Source organism: Urocampus carinirostris, chromosome 13 (assembly GCF_059441175.1).
Source record: "Urocampus carinirostris isolate Australia breed hairy pipefish chromosome 13, RoL_Ucar_1.0, whole genome shotgun sequence".
NCBI classification, from domain to species: domain Eukaryota; kingdom Metazoa; phylum Chordata; class Actinopteri; order Syngnathiformes; family Syngnathidae; genus Urocampus; species Urocampus carinirostris.
This window is the reverse complement of record NC_142361.1, coordinates 37,249,400-37,264,000: the sequence shown is the minus strand read 5'-3', so window position 1 is coordinate 37,264,000 and position 14,601 is coordinate 37,249,400.

The following is a 14,601-nucleotide window of genomic DNA, read 5'->3' as shown; positions in this document are numbered from 1 at the left end:
AAAGCTAATACCAGCGTCACTGACCTAAAAAGCTAATACAAGAATTGTGGAAATGGACATGATTAGCATTAGCAGCATTAGCCAATGGCATCACTTTGGTGGCTAGCAATATTATACCGCGAATGACTTCCCGATCCCGCCAGGATTTAGCATGTGTTTTCGTTAACCCACCCGCTAGCTGCATTCAAAACTAACTAACTAACTAACTAACTTGGTTTTAGCTAATAGCATCACTTAATTATTTACGACTAAATAATTTAACAACTCATACCAGTGTACCAAACTTTAAGTGCTAACACCAGCATTGCACAACAACCATGACTAGCATTTGCTTTAGCAGCATTAGCCAATAGCATCACTTCAGTGGCTAGCTCTTCTTGAAGTATGGGTGGGCATTATGTCAAAGATCGTGAATGATTTTATCATCTGCCCAGGATTTAGCACATGTTTTCGTTAGCCTAGCCGCTAGCTGAATTTGCAACTCACCAACTTGGTTTTAGCCTTTGGAATCACTTAAATATTTAATGCTGACGGATTTAACACATGTTTTCGTTAGCTCAGTCGCTAGCTGAATTTGCAACAAACCGACTTGTTCTTAGCGGTTGGAATCACTTCAATATTTAATGCTAACGGATTTAACACATGTTTTCGTTAGCCCAGCCGCTAGCTGAAATTGCAACGAACCAACTTGGTTTTAGCTGTTGGAATCTCTCGAGTATTTAATGCTAACAGATTTAACACCTCATACATGTGCCACAGACCCCGATTACACAAACCAGCTTTGTGGAAACGGCCACGATTAGCATTAGCATTAGCATTAACTTCACTTGAGGTACAGTTGGGCGATATGATCATAGGCGCCGCCGCGAACAGCAGCCTTTCCAGCAGCCTTTCCAGCAGCTCCGTGTTATTTCTCTCTTTTTGTGATTTATTGTTTTTATCGTCTGCTTCTATTTTGTTTTTTTTTTTCGTCCCCTTTGACAACTACACTTTGGATTACGGCGTTATAAGTCTTCAGTACTGTCCGTAATCATGGGAAATGTGTTTTACGAATACGTGGCCCACGTCTAGCATCCCGGACGCTAAAGTGGAGCTACCCGGCTTCAGCGCTGTTCGGGCAGACAGACACAAAAGCCTGCGGGAAGCGGAGAGGAGGCGGACTCGCTATCTACGTGAACACGAGGTGGTGTAACCCTGGGCACAAAGATTTCCATCTGCTGCAGGGACGTCAAACTTTTGGCCCTACAACACAGCACTCCGAGGCCATCCTGTTAATCTGATAATAAACAACAAAAGGATACTTCTGGAATAAAGTATCGATCTATCTATCCATCTATCTATCTAACAGATCATGAATGATTTCATGATCTAGCCAGGATTTAGCATCTTTTTGCAGTTGCTAGCTGCATTAGCAATTAACTAACTTGGTTTTAGCTAATAGCATCACTTCAGTATGCAATGCCAAATCATTTAACACCTTTTACCAGTGTCACAGACCTCAACTAGTAATAACAGTTACAGTTAGAAAATACTACTACAGAAATCCTAAAAAACTGAAAAAACAAAAATACTGTACATCTATTTCCATCTCACGTCTTCAAAGCGTATCCATTTATTCATCTTTTCTTCTGCTTATCAGAGAGGGACAGCAGAGGTCGTTGGCGAGCGCTAACGATGACAAAGTTATTCGATAAATAGATATGTAAAGTTTGCATCTACTCCATATATATTCAAAAAAGCTCGCGGAGATAAATGGCAAGAGAAACCCAGTAGAGAAAAACACATTTACAAGCAGAATTGAACTGATATTGTTGCCGTAGTTTACTTTTCTAGAAGATTCATTATCACACTTAAAGTGACGCATGGTAGAAAAAGCACTTTCACGGGGGCCAGACAGGTAAAGAGAAAGAGAGAAAGAAAGAGAGAAGGAGGAAAAGAAGGGGAGAAAAACAGGGAGAAAGACCGTGAGAGGGAAAGAAAGAAAAAAAGAAAGAAAGAAGGAAAGAAAGAAAGACAGACAAAGGGAAAGAGGAAAAATAGAGAAACAGGGAGAAAAGATAAAGATAAAGAAAGAGGACAACAGAAAAAGAGAAAAAAGGAAAGGATATTAAAGGAAAAATAGAGAGGTAAAAAGAAGTAAAGGAGAGAAAAATATAGAGAAACAGGTGGAAAGCAATATAGAGGTAAAGAGAGGTAGAAAGAAAGAGAAAGAGAAGTAGAGGTGAAGAGAGGTAAAAAGAGAGAAAAAGAAAAGAGAGAGAAAGAGTGAAAAGAGAGAGCGAGGGAGAGAAAAAAATATGTAGAAAAGAGTAAAAAAGAGAAATTAGAGCGACAGAAGGAAACAAAGAGTGGAAAAAGAGGAAAAGAGGTAGAAAGAGAGAGCAATATAGAGGTAAAGAGGGGTAGAAAGAGAGAGAAGTAGAGGTGATGAAAGGTAGAAAGAGTGAAAAAGGAGAGAGTGAGAAAAAGTGAAGAGCGAAAGAGAGAGAGAAAGAGAGAGGGAGAGCAATATATATATATATATATATATATATATATATATATATATATATATAAAAGAGTAAAAAGAGAAATAGGAGCGACAGAAGGAAAAGATAAGAGACAAAAAGAGTGGAAAAAGGAAAAGAGATAGAAAAAGAGCAATATAGAGGTAGAATGAGAGAGAAGTAGAGGTGATGAGAGGTAGAAAGAGTGAAAAAGGAGAGAGTGAGGAAGAGAGAAGAGAGAGAGAGAGAGAGAAAGAGAAAAAAATATATACATATATAAAAGAGTAAAAAGAGAAATAAGAGCGACAGAAGGAAAGGATAAGAGACAAAAAGAGTGGAAAAAGGAAAAGAGATAGAAAAAGAGAGCAATATAGAGGTAGAAAGAGAGAAGTAGAGGCGATGAGAGGTAGAAAGAGTGAAAAAGGAGAGAGTGAGAAAGAGTGAAGAGAGAGAGAGAGAGAGAGAGAGAGAGAGAGAGAGAGAAAAATATATATATATACATATATAAAAGAGTAAAAAGAGAAATAAGAGCGACAGAAGGAAAAGATAAGAGAATAAAAAAGTGGAAAAAGGAAAAGAGGTAGAAAAAGAGAGCAATATAGAGGTAGAAAGAGAGAAGTAGAGGCGATGAGAGGTAGAAAGAGTGAAAAAGGAGAGAGTGAGAAAGAGTGAAGAGAGAAAAAGAGAGAGAGAAAGAGAGAGAGAAAAATATATAAATACATATATAAAAGAGTAAAAAGAGAAATAAGAGCGACAGAAGGAGAAGATAAGAGACAAAAAGAGTGGAAAAAGTAAAAGAGATAGAAAAAGAGCAGTATAGAGTTAGAAAGAGAGAGAAGTAGAGGTGATGAGAGGTAGAAAGAGTGAAAAAGGAGAGAGTGAGAAAGAGTGAAGAGAGAGAGAGAGAAAGAGAGAGAGAGAAAAAAATATATATATACATATATAAAAGAGTAAAAAGAGAAATAAGAGCGACAGAAGGAAAAGATAAGAGACAAAAAGAGTGGAAAAAGGAAAAGAGATAGAAAAAGAGCAGTATAGAGTTAGAAAGAGAGAGAAGTAGAGGTGATGAGAGGTAGAAAGAGTGAAAAAGGAGAGAGTGAGAAAGAGTGAAGAGAGAGAGAGAGAAAGAGAGAGAGAGAGAAAAATATATATATACATATATAAGAGAGTAAAAAGAGAAATAAGAGCGACAGAAGGAAAAGATAAGAGACAAAAAGAGTGGAAAAAGGAAAAGAAATAGAAAAAGAGAGCAATGGAGGTAGAAAGAGAGAGAAAGAGAGATAAGTAGAGGTGAAGAGAGGTAAAAAGGGAGAGAGAGAGAAAGAGTCAAAAGGGAGAGAGAGAGAGAGAGAGAAAGAGTGAAAGGGGAGAGAGAGAAAAAAAAAATAAGTAAAAGAGTAAAAAAAGAGAGAAATGAGAGCGACGGAGGAAAAAAATAACAGACAGAAAGAGTGGAAAAGGGAAAAGAGACAAAGAGGGGAAAAGAGGTAGAAAGAGAGACAAAGGAAAGCAAGAGAAAGAGAAAAAGTGGGGAGGGAAAGAGGAAGAGAAAAAGAGACAACAGAAAGGAAGGGAGAGTAAAATGCATGAAGAGAAAGAGAGAAAAAAGCATAAAAGGGGAAGGAAGTAAGGGGGAAAAAGGAAGGAAATGAAGAAAGGAAATGAAGAAGGAAAGACCCAACGGAGAAGCAAGGGGAAAGTCAAGAACAAGGACGAAAGCAAGGGAGAAAGCATGTGAGGAAAAGGAAGGAAGCGAGGAAAGGAGAGGGAAACAAAGAAACCGAGGAGGTAAGGACTGGAGGAAGCAAGTGAGAAACAAAGGTAGAAAAGAATTAAATCAAGAAAGAAGGGAAAAAATAGAAAGCGAGGAAATAAGGTAGGAAACTAGAAAGAGAGAAAATAAGGAAGCAAGGAAAGAAGGGTCGGGAGAAATAAGTGAGGAAGGAAGGAATTAGGGAAGGAAGGAAGGAAAAAAGGAGATAAGTGAGGAAATGAAAAAAGAAGGGGCAAAGTATGAAAAAAGGGAGCAAAGAGGGAAGAAAGGAAAGAATGGAGGACAAATCAAGGAAAGAAAGTAAGCATCTGAGGAACTAAGATGAGAAGAAGACAAGGAGGAAGTAGAGGAGGCAAGTAAGACTACTCCCAGAAAGCTAGCTAAGTCTTACTCTCGAAAAGTTAGCTACCTCTTTCTCTAAAAAACAAGATTCCTTCTACTCTTGAAATAAAGCCACCTCTACTCTCGAATTCTATTTTTTTCCTACTCTTGAAATCTAGCTACCTCTATCTTCGAAAGGCTAGCTACCTGCTACCCTCAAAACTAGCTTCCTCGACTCTCGTAAAGCTAGCAAAGTCTTACTCTCGAAAGGCTAGCGACCTTCTACTCCTGAAAAATAGCAATTTCTTACTCTAAAAACCAAGATTGCTCCGACTCTCGAAAGGCTAGCTACCTCTACCCTTAAAAGGCTAGCTACCTCCAACTCTCGAAATCTAGACAACTTTATCCTCTAAATCTAGCTAACTCATATCCTCAAAATGTTAGCTATCTCTTCCTCTAAAAAAACAAGATTCCTCATACTAGCCACATCTACTCTCAAAATTTTGCCACTTCCACTCCTGAAACCTGGCTACGTGCTACTCTCAAAAAGTTAGATACCTCTTCCTCTAAAAAACAAGATTCCTTCCTCCTCTTAAAATATAGCCACCTCTACTCTCGAATTCTTGTCATTTCCTACTCTCGAAATCTAGCTACCTCTACCTTCAAAAGGCTAGCTACCTCCTACTTTCAAAAAGCTAGCTACCTCTACTTTGAAAAACTAGCTTCCTCCTACTCTCAAAAGGCCAGATTCCACTTCCTCTGGAAAAGCCAGCTTTTACCTACTCTTTATAAGCTAGTTTCCTCCGACTCTCGAAAAGCTAGCTTCCTCTTACTCTCAACAAGGTTGCTTTGTCCTACTCTCGAAAAGCTAGCTACCTCTACTCTTGAAAAAACTAGCTTCCTTCTACTCTGGAAAAGCCAGCTTCCACTTACTCAGGAAAAGCCAGCTTTCACCTACTCTCGAACAGCTAGTTTCCTCCTACTCTCGAAAAGCCAGCTTCCAAGCTAATTTCCCCCGACTTTCGAAAAAGCTAGCTATATTTATTCCTGAAATACTAACTTCCTCCTACTCTCGAAAAGCCAGCTTCCACTTAGTCTGGAAAAGCCAGCTTTCACCTACTCTCGAAAAGCTAGCTACCTCCACTCTGAAAAACTAGCCTCCTTCTACTCTCTATAAGCTAGCTATCGCTACTTTTGAAAAACTAGCTTCCTCCTACTCTGGAAAAGCCAGCTTCCACATACTCTGGAAAAGCCAGCTTTCACCTACTCTTGAAAAGCTAGTTTCCGCCGACTCTTGAAAAACTAGCTTCCTCCTACTCTGGAAAAGCCAGCTTCCACATACTCTGGAAAAGCCAGTTTTTACCTACTCTCTCAAAAAGCTTGTTTCCTCTGAGTCTCTAAAAGCTAGCTACCTCTACGCTTGAAAAACTGGCTTCCTCCTAATCTTGAAAGGCTAGCTTCCTTCTACTCTTGATAGGCTAGCTTCCTCCTACCCTTAAAAAGCTAGCTTCCTCCTACTCTCGAAAAGCCAGCTTCCACTTACTCTGGAAAAGCCAGCTTTCACCTACTCTTGAAAAGCTAGTTTCCTCTGACTATTGAAAAACTAGCTTCATCCTACTCTGGAAAAACCAGCTTTCACCTACTCTCTCAAAAAGCTTGTTTCCTCTGACTCTCGAAAAGCTAGTTACCTCTATGCTTGAAAAAGTGGCTTCCTCCTACTCTTGAAAGGCTAGCTTCCTCCTACCCTTGATAGGCTAGCTTCCTCCTACCCTCAAAAAGCTTGCTTCCTCCGACTATCGAAAAGCTAGTTACCTCTACTCTTGAAAAACTAGCTTCCCCCTACTCTCGAAAAGCCAGCTTCAAATTAATCTGTAAAAGGCAGCTTTCACCTACTCTCTCAAAAAGCTTGTTTCCTCTGACTCTCGAAAAGCTAGCTACCTCTACGCTTGACAAACTGGCTTCCTCCTACTCTTGAAACGCTAGCTTCCTCCTACCCTCAAAAAGCTAGCTTCCTCCTACACTCAAAAAGCTTGCTTCCTCCGACTATCGAAAAGCTAGTTACCTCTACTCTTGAAAAACTAGCTTCCTCCTACTCTCGAAAAGCCAGCTTCCACTTACTCTGGAAAAGGCCACTTTCACCTACTCTCTCAAAAAGCTTGTTTCCTCTGACTATTGAAAAACTAGCTTCCTCCTACTCTGGAAAAGCCAGCTTTCACCTACTCTCTCAAAAAGCTTGTTTCCTCTGACTCTCGAAAAGCTAGCAACCTCTATGCTTGAAAAACTGGCTTCCTCCTACTCTTGAAAGGCTAGCTTCCTCCTACTCTTGATAGGCTAGCGTCCTCCTACACTCAAAAAGCTAGCTTCCTCAGACTATCGAAAGGCTAGCTACCTCTACTCTTGAAAAACTAGCTTCCCCCTACTCTCGAAAAGCCAGCTTCAAATTACTTTGTAAAAGGCAGCTTTCACCTACTCTCTCAAAAAGCTTGTTTCCTCTGACTCTCGAAAAGTTAGCTACCTCTACGCTTGACAAACTGGCTTCCTCCTACTCTTGAAAGGCTAGCTTCCTCCTACTCTTGATAGGCTAGCGTCCTCCTACACTCAAAAAGCTAGCTTCCTCAGACTATCGAAAGGCTAGCTACCTCTACTCTTGAAAAACTAGCTTCCCCCTACTCTCGAAAAGCCAGCTTCAAATTACTTTGTAAAAGGCAGCTTTCACCTACTCTCTCAAAAAGCTTGTTTCCTCTGACTCTCGAAAAGTTAGCTACCTCTACGCTTGACAAACTGGCTTCCTCCTACTCTTGAAAGGCTAGCTTCCTCCTACTCTTGATAGGCTAGCTTCCTCCTACACTCAAAAAGCTAGCTTCCTCAGACTATCGAAAGGCTAGCTACCTCTACTCTTGAAAAACTAGCTTCCCCCTACTCTCGAAAAGCCAGCTTCAAATTACTTTGTAAAAGGCAGCTTTCACCTACTCTCTCAAAAAGCTTGTTTCCTCTGACTCTCGAAAAGTTAGCTACCTCTACGCTTGACAAACTGGCTTCCTCCTACTCTTGAAAGGCTAGCTTCCTCCTACTCTTGATAGGCTAGCGTCCTCCTACACTCAAAAAGCTAGCTTCCTCAGACTATCGAAAGGCTAGCTACCTCTACTCTTGAAAAACTAGCTTCCCCCTACTCTCGAAAAGCCAGCTTCCACTTACTCTGGAAAAGGCCACTTTCACCTACTCTCTCAAAAAGCTTGTTTCCTCTGACTCTCGAAAAGTTAGCTACCTCTGCGCTTGACAAACTGGCTTCCTCCTACTCTTGAAAGGCTAGCTTCCTCCTACCCTCAAAAAGCTAGCTTCCTCCGACTCTCGAAAAGCTAGCTACCTCTACTCTTGAAAAACTAGCCTCCTCCTACTCTTGAAAGGCTAACTACTTCTACTCTCAAAAATAGCTTTCCCTACTCTCCAAAGCTTCTTCTACCCTTAAAACTTCTTCTTCTACCGTCAAAAACAGTTTCTTCTATTCCAAAACCATCACAGATTTGATCCCACTGTTAAATCACAATAAAATATGACTTTTTTTCCACTGTAGCGCCATCTAGTCGTGATTTGATCAGGCGAAGGAATTCGGTTAGGGTTTAAATGTCAAGCGGTCGATAAAAGTCGCTTCTCATTTGCGGTCGGACGGAGAACCTCCTTTAAAATGGAAAACGCTGGCGTGACATTTCCGCTTTTGACGCGCCGTTCTTTCTCATGTCCCGTTTTTTTTTTTTTTTTTTTTTTTGGGGGGGGGCGTCGCCGCCATTTTGGGAAAACCTTTGACTTTGCCTAATTCAGGTGTGTCCAACTCATTTTTACTCGGGGGCCACAGGAAAGAACAAACATTCTTTTGGGGGCCGGACTTGTAGATTGAGGAGGAAGAAAGAAAGAAAGAAAGAAAGAAAGAAAGAAAGAAAGAAATAGAGAGAAAGATAGAAAGAAAGAAAGAAAGAAAGAAAGAAAAAAAAGAGAAAGGAAGAAAGAAAGAAAAGGGAGAAATAGAGAGAAAGAAAAAGAAAGAAAGAAAAGGGAGAAATAGAGAGAGAGAAAGAAAGAAAGAAAGAAAAGGGAGAAATAGAGAGAAAGAAAGAAAGAAAGAAAGAAAGAAAGAAAGAAAGAAAGAAAGAAAAGGGAGAAATAGAGAGAAAGAAAGAAAGAAAAAAAGAAAAGGGAGAAATAGAGAGAAAGAAAGAAAAAAAGAAAGAAAGAAAGAAAGAAAAGGGAGAAATGGAAAGAAAGAAAGAAAGAAAGAAAAGGGAGAAATCGAGAGAAAGAAAGAAAGGAAGAAAGAAAAGGGAGAAATAGAAAGAAAGAAAGAAAGAAAGAAAGAAAAGGGAGAAATAGAGAGAAAGAAAGAAAGAAAAAAAGAAAAGGGAGAAATAGAGAGAAAGAAAGAAAGAAAGAAAGAAAAGGGAGAAATCGAGAGAAAGAAAGAAAGAAAGAAAGAAAGAAAGAAAGAAAGAAAGAAAAAAAGAAAAAGAGAAAGGAGGAAAGAAAGAAAAGGGAGAAATCGAGAGAAAAAAAGAAAGAAAAGGGAGAAATCGGGAGAAAGAAAGAAAGAAAGAAAGAAAGAAAGAAAGAAATAGAGAGAAAGATAGAAAGAAAGAAAGAAAGAAAAAAAGAGAAAGGAAGAAAGAAAGAAAAGGGAGAAATCGAAAGAAAGAAAGAAAGAAAGAAAGAAAAGGGAGAAATAGAGAGAGAGAAAGAAAGAAAGAAAGAAAAGGGAGAAATAGAGAGAAAGAAAGAAAGAAAGAAAGAAAGAAAAGGGAGAAATAGAGAGAAAGAAAGAAAGAAAGAAAGAAAGAAAAGGGAGAAATAGAGAGAAAGAAAGAAAGAAAAAAAGAAAAGGGAGAAATAGAGAGAAAGAAAGAAAGAAAGAAAGAAAGAAAGAAAGAAAAGGGAGAAATCGAGAGAAAGAAAGAAAGGAAGAAAGAAAAGGGAGAAATAGAGAGAAAGAAAGAAAGAAAGAAAGAAAAGGGAGAAATAGAGAGAAAGAAAGAAAGAAAAAAAGAAAAGGGAGAAATAGAGAGAAAGAAAGAAAGAAAGAAAAGGGAGAAATCGAGAGAAAGAAAGAAAGAAAGAAAGAAAAGGGAGAAATAGAGAAAGGAGGAAAGAAAGAAAAGGGAGAAATCGAGAGAAAAAAAAGAAAGAAAAGGGAGAAATCGGGAGAAAGAAAGAAAGAAAGAAAGAAAAGGGAGAAAGAGAGAAAGAAAGAAAGAAAGAAAGAAAGAAAAAGGAGAAACCGAGAGAAAGAAAGAAAGAAAGAAAGAAAGAAAAGGGAGAAATAGAGAGAAAGAAAGAAAGAAAGAAAGAAAGAAAGAAAAGGGAGAAATAGAGAGAAAGAAAGAAAGAAAGAAAGAAAGAAAGAAAGAAAGAAAGAAAAGGGAGAAATAGAGAGAAAGAAAGAAAGAAAGAAAGAAAGAAAGAAAAGGGAGAAAATGGGAGAAAGAAAGAAAGAAAGAAAGAAAAGGGAGAAATAGAGAGAAAGAAAGAAAGAAAGAAAGAAAGAGAAGGAAACAAAAGAGATCAAAAGAGAAATAGTGAGAGAGGAGCAAAGAAAGAGAGAGAAAGAAATCCAAAGAGAAATAGAGAGAAAGAAAAGGAGCAAAAAGAGGAGACGAATCTAGAAGGGTAGAAAGAGCAAAGGTGCAAGCAAAAGAGAGATAGAAATAGAGAAGAGAGAGAAAAGGGAAAAAAAAAGAAAGAGCGAGCAAAATAAGTTGAAAAGACACACAGAGAGAAAGATAGAGGGAGAGAAAGAGAGGAGCAAAATTATAGTCGAGATCAGAAAACGGGTTGGAACCGGGAAACAGACAGGAATCGGAACAGGAGAGAGTCAGGGTCGAAGAGCTTGCTTAGCGCAAGCTGAGGTTTGCAGACGGACTGACGACCGGTGATAGGAAGACAGGGGTATAAAAAGTGACAGGGAGCCAATCAGCGTCCATTAAAAGACCCTTCTCAATGTAGATTTGGAAAGATCAAATTGTTATTTCGGATAAACCAATCTTAGCATAATTAACTTACAATTAAAAAACAAAACATTTATGAAATAAACGCAAGTGCATTGTGCGTATATTTATTATTTATATTCGGGTCGAACAACAAAAGAAGTAAAAGAGGAAACAATAGATGTACAATAGTTTGATTAAGGACAAGAAAACTGGCAAAGAGACTTCCGGCGGTCTGCCCATTAAAGCGCCAAATGCGAGTAAACAAATAAAGAAATCCCAGAGCCCGAAAAATAGAAAATTAAGTTAAGAGCCGAGAAGAGATCAAAACGAGTGAAACGGACTGAGGCAAATCTCCAGACAATGATTCGTCTCTTGTGCCATTGACAAAAATAAATACAAATGAAAAAGAAAAAAGATTGCTGCTTTTTGGGGTTGTGCGATCTACTTTAAAGATTTCAATCAAGTGGGATTAACGTCATGTCAGGATTTTATTCTCCGGGGGGAAAGGAAATTAAAAAATTGATTTTGTCTCGATAGAAAAAACAAACAAAAGCAATACTAATACCAAAACTTCTTTATATCAGTAGAAAATCAAAATACATTAGTACTACCTACCTGTGAGTCTTATTTGAGAAGCTTAAGGGATAAAAAACCTTTTTATTAGGAAAATGAGGTTTTTTTTTGTTGCCAAGTACGCAAGCTACTTACAACCAGGGTTGGGTAGGGTAACTTTAAATGGATTACTTTCAATTACTTTCAATTCAATGACCAAATATGCTAATAAAAGACAAAAGAAACTAAATATGAATCAAATGATGACTCACGACACGTGGTAAGCTTTCTCTCCTGGCTTTGATCTCTTTGATCTCCGGCAAAACGAACATAAAATGCGACAGAAACAAAATGAAAATCAATCCAAATCCAAAGTCAGGTTTGGGTTAATTTTGTGTTTGTGTTACATTTTTAAACGTGGGCGCATGCGGCTTATATACAGGTGCGGCTTGTGTATGTACAAAATCGGTTTTCCTCTTAAAATGTGGTGGGTGCGGCTTATAATCAGGTGCGCTCTATAGTCCGGAATTTACGGTATTTCCAAACAGCTTGCCAACATCATTTTTTGCCGTTCCATGTATTCCGTTACTCCCCAAGCAACAACAAAATTGAGTCATTTTATTCATATTTAGCTTCTTTTGTCTTTTATGAGCATATTTGGTATTGGAGTAATCCAAAAGTCATTGAAAGTAATCCAGTTAAAGTAACCCTACCCAACCCTAGGTATCAGTATACATAAATCCAATGATTGCTGGATGCGGGAAGCAGGTCGCTCTGAAAGCGGAAGTAGATCTTCCGTGTCGAGCGATGGCAGTGTCGAGAACTGAAAAACGTGTCAGTAGCCGGGACAGGTGAGCAAAAACGTGGTCGGGTCGGAAGCGAGTCATAAACCAGGAAAAGAGAGTCGACGTGGTCGGGCACAAAAAGAGGTCAAAAACTGGGACAGGAGAGTAGACATGGTCAGTATCAGAAACGGGTCGAAGCCGGGGGGACAGACAGGAGCAAAAACCAGGTGGGAGTCAAGGTCGAAAAAGGCTTGCTTAGTGTTAACTGAGGTTCACAGATGGACTGACAAAAGGGGACGGATAGGGGTGGTTTAAAAAAGGACAGGGAGCCAATCAGATTGTTTTTCTGTATATTTGTTTGTTTTTACGCGTGACAAAACCTAAAAATAAAAAAAAATTGTATAAAATATCAATTAAAAAAGTGAAAAGGACCCCGGTTATTTTCATGCTCATTAGATGGCATCCCAACCCGAAGATGACTGGGATGGGCTCCAGCACCCCCGCGGCCCTACTGAGGATAAGCGGTGCAGAAAATGGATCCACGGATGCCGTCCTTTGTCCAATCTCGTCCTTGTGCTAAAAATCCTCTACGTGGAATAGAAACCCAAATACCGATTATTATGAATCCTGAAGAGCTTCGTGAAAGCGGGATTAGAAAAAAAAAAAGACGTCTATTCTCTTGGATTTGTTTTACGTCTTTGTTAATAAATGCAAATAAGGTGAATTAGCCGCGAGAGGAGCACTAGAGAATAATTGGTTGTCGATGTTTTTTTTTGTTGCCAATAGATGATTGGTCTAGCTAGGCCACATGCTACGTTCTATTCAGGAAATACTAGCAAGAAAGCCAGTGAGATGTCTATGATTTTCTACAGTCTTTAAACGCATCAGGAATTCGTTTTTTTTCTGGTTTTTGATACTTTCCTGCTGCTTGCAGGTGATTGGTTTAGCTAGGCCACATGCCACGTTTTATTCAGGAAATACTAGCAAGAAAGCCAGTGAGATGTCTATGATTTTCTACAGTCTTTAAACGCATCAGGAATTCGTTTTTTTTCTGGTTTTTGATACTTTCCTGCTGCTTGCAGGTGATTGGTTTAGCTAGGCCACATGCCACGTTTTATTCAGGAAGTGCTAGCAAGAAAGACAGTGGGATAGCTATGATTTTCTACAGTCTTTGAATACATCATGAATTCATTGTAAAGATGATTTGCTAGGCAACATGACACATTCTATTCACGACAGTCTTTGAATGCATCATTCCCTCATCATTTTTATTTGGTTCTTAATAAAATATCTTTTATTGTTGCTCATGTGTTTTTTGTCGACAAAAAAGAGCCTCGTTTGTCTATAATGTTCTTTACAGTGCTGGATATCATTGTTACGTTGAGAAAATGCTAAACGGACTGCATTTATAAAGCCAATTTTTTATGCTAATGTAGCTTAAAAACGGGACATTCCACGATTCCACTTGCTCAAAGGTGATAGGTTTAGCTTGGTCACATGACACATTTTATTCAGGAAGTGCTAGCAAGAAAGCGGGATATTTACGATTTTTTACAGTTTTTAAACGCATCAGGAATTCGTCGTTTTTTTCTGGTTTTTGATACTTTCCTGCTGCTTGCAGGTGATTGGTTTAGCTAGGCCACATGTCACGTTTTATTCAGGAAGTGCTAGCAAGAAAGACAGTGGGATAGTTATGATTTTCTAGAGTCTTTAAATACATCATGAATTCATTGTATAGGTGATTAGCTAGGCAACATGACACATTCTATTCACGACAGTCTTTGAATGCATCATTCCCTCATCATTTTTATTTGATTCTTAATAAAATATCTATTATTGTTGCTCTAGGGTTTTTTGTCGACAAAAAAGAGCCTCGTTTGTCCATAATGTTCTCTACAGTGCTGGATATCATTCTTACATTGAGAAAATGCTAAACGGACTGCATTTATAAAGCCAATTTTTTTTATGCTAATGTAGCTTAAAAACAGGACATTCCACGACTCCACGTGCTCATAGGTGATAGGTTTAGCTTGGTCACATGACATATTTTATTCAGGAAGTGCTAGCAAGAAAGTGGGATATTTACGATTTTTTACAGTTTTTAAACGCATCAGGAATTCATCGTTTTTTTCTGGTTTTTGATACTTTCCTGCTGCTTGCAGGTGATTGGTTTAGCTAGGCCACATGCCACGTTTTATTCAGGAAGTGCTAGCAAGAAAGACGGTGGGATAGCTATGATTTTCTAAAGTCTTTAAATACATCATGAATTCATTGTATAGGTGATTAGCTAGGCAACATGACACATTCTATTCACGACAGTCTTTGAATGCATCATTCCCTCATCATTTTTATTTGATTCTTAATAAAATATCTATTATTGTTGCTCTAGGGTTTTTTGTCGACAAAAAAGAGCCTCGTTTGTCCATAATGTTCTCTACAGTGCTGGATATCATTCTTACATTGAGAAAATGCTAAACGGACTGCATTTATAAAGCCAATTTTTTTTATGCTAATGTAGCTTAAAAACAGGACATTCCACGACTCCACGTGCTCATAGGTGATAGGTTTAGCTTGGTCACATGACATATTTTATTCAGGAAGTGCTAGCAAGAAAGTGGGATATTTACGATTTTTTACAGTTTTTAAACGCATCAGGAATTCATCGTTTTTTTCTGGTTTTTGATACTTTCCTGCTGCTTGCAGGTGATTGGTTT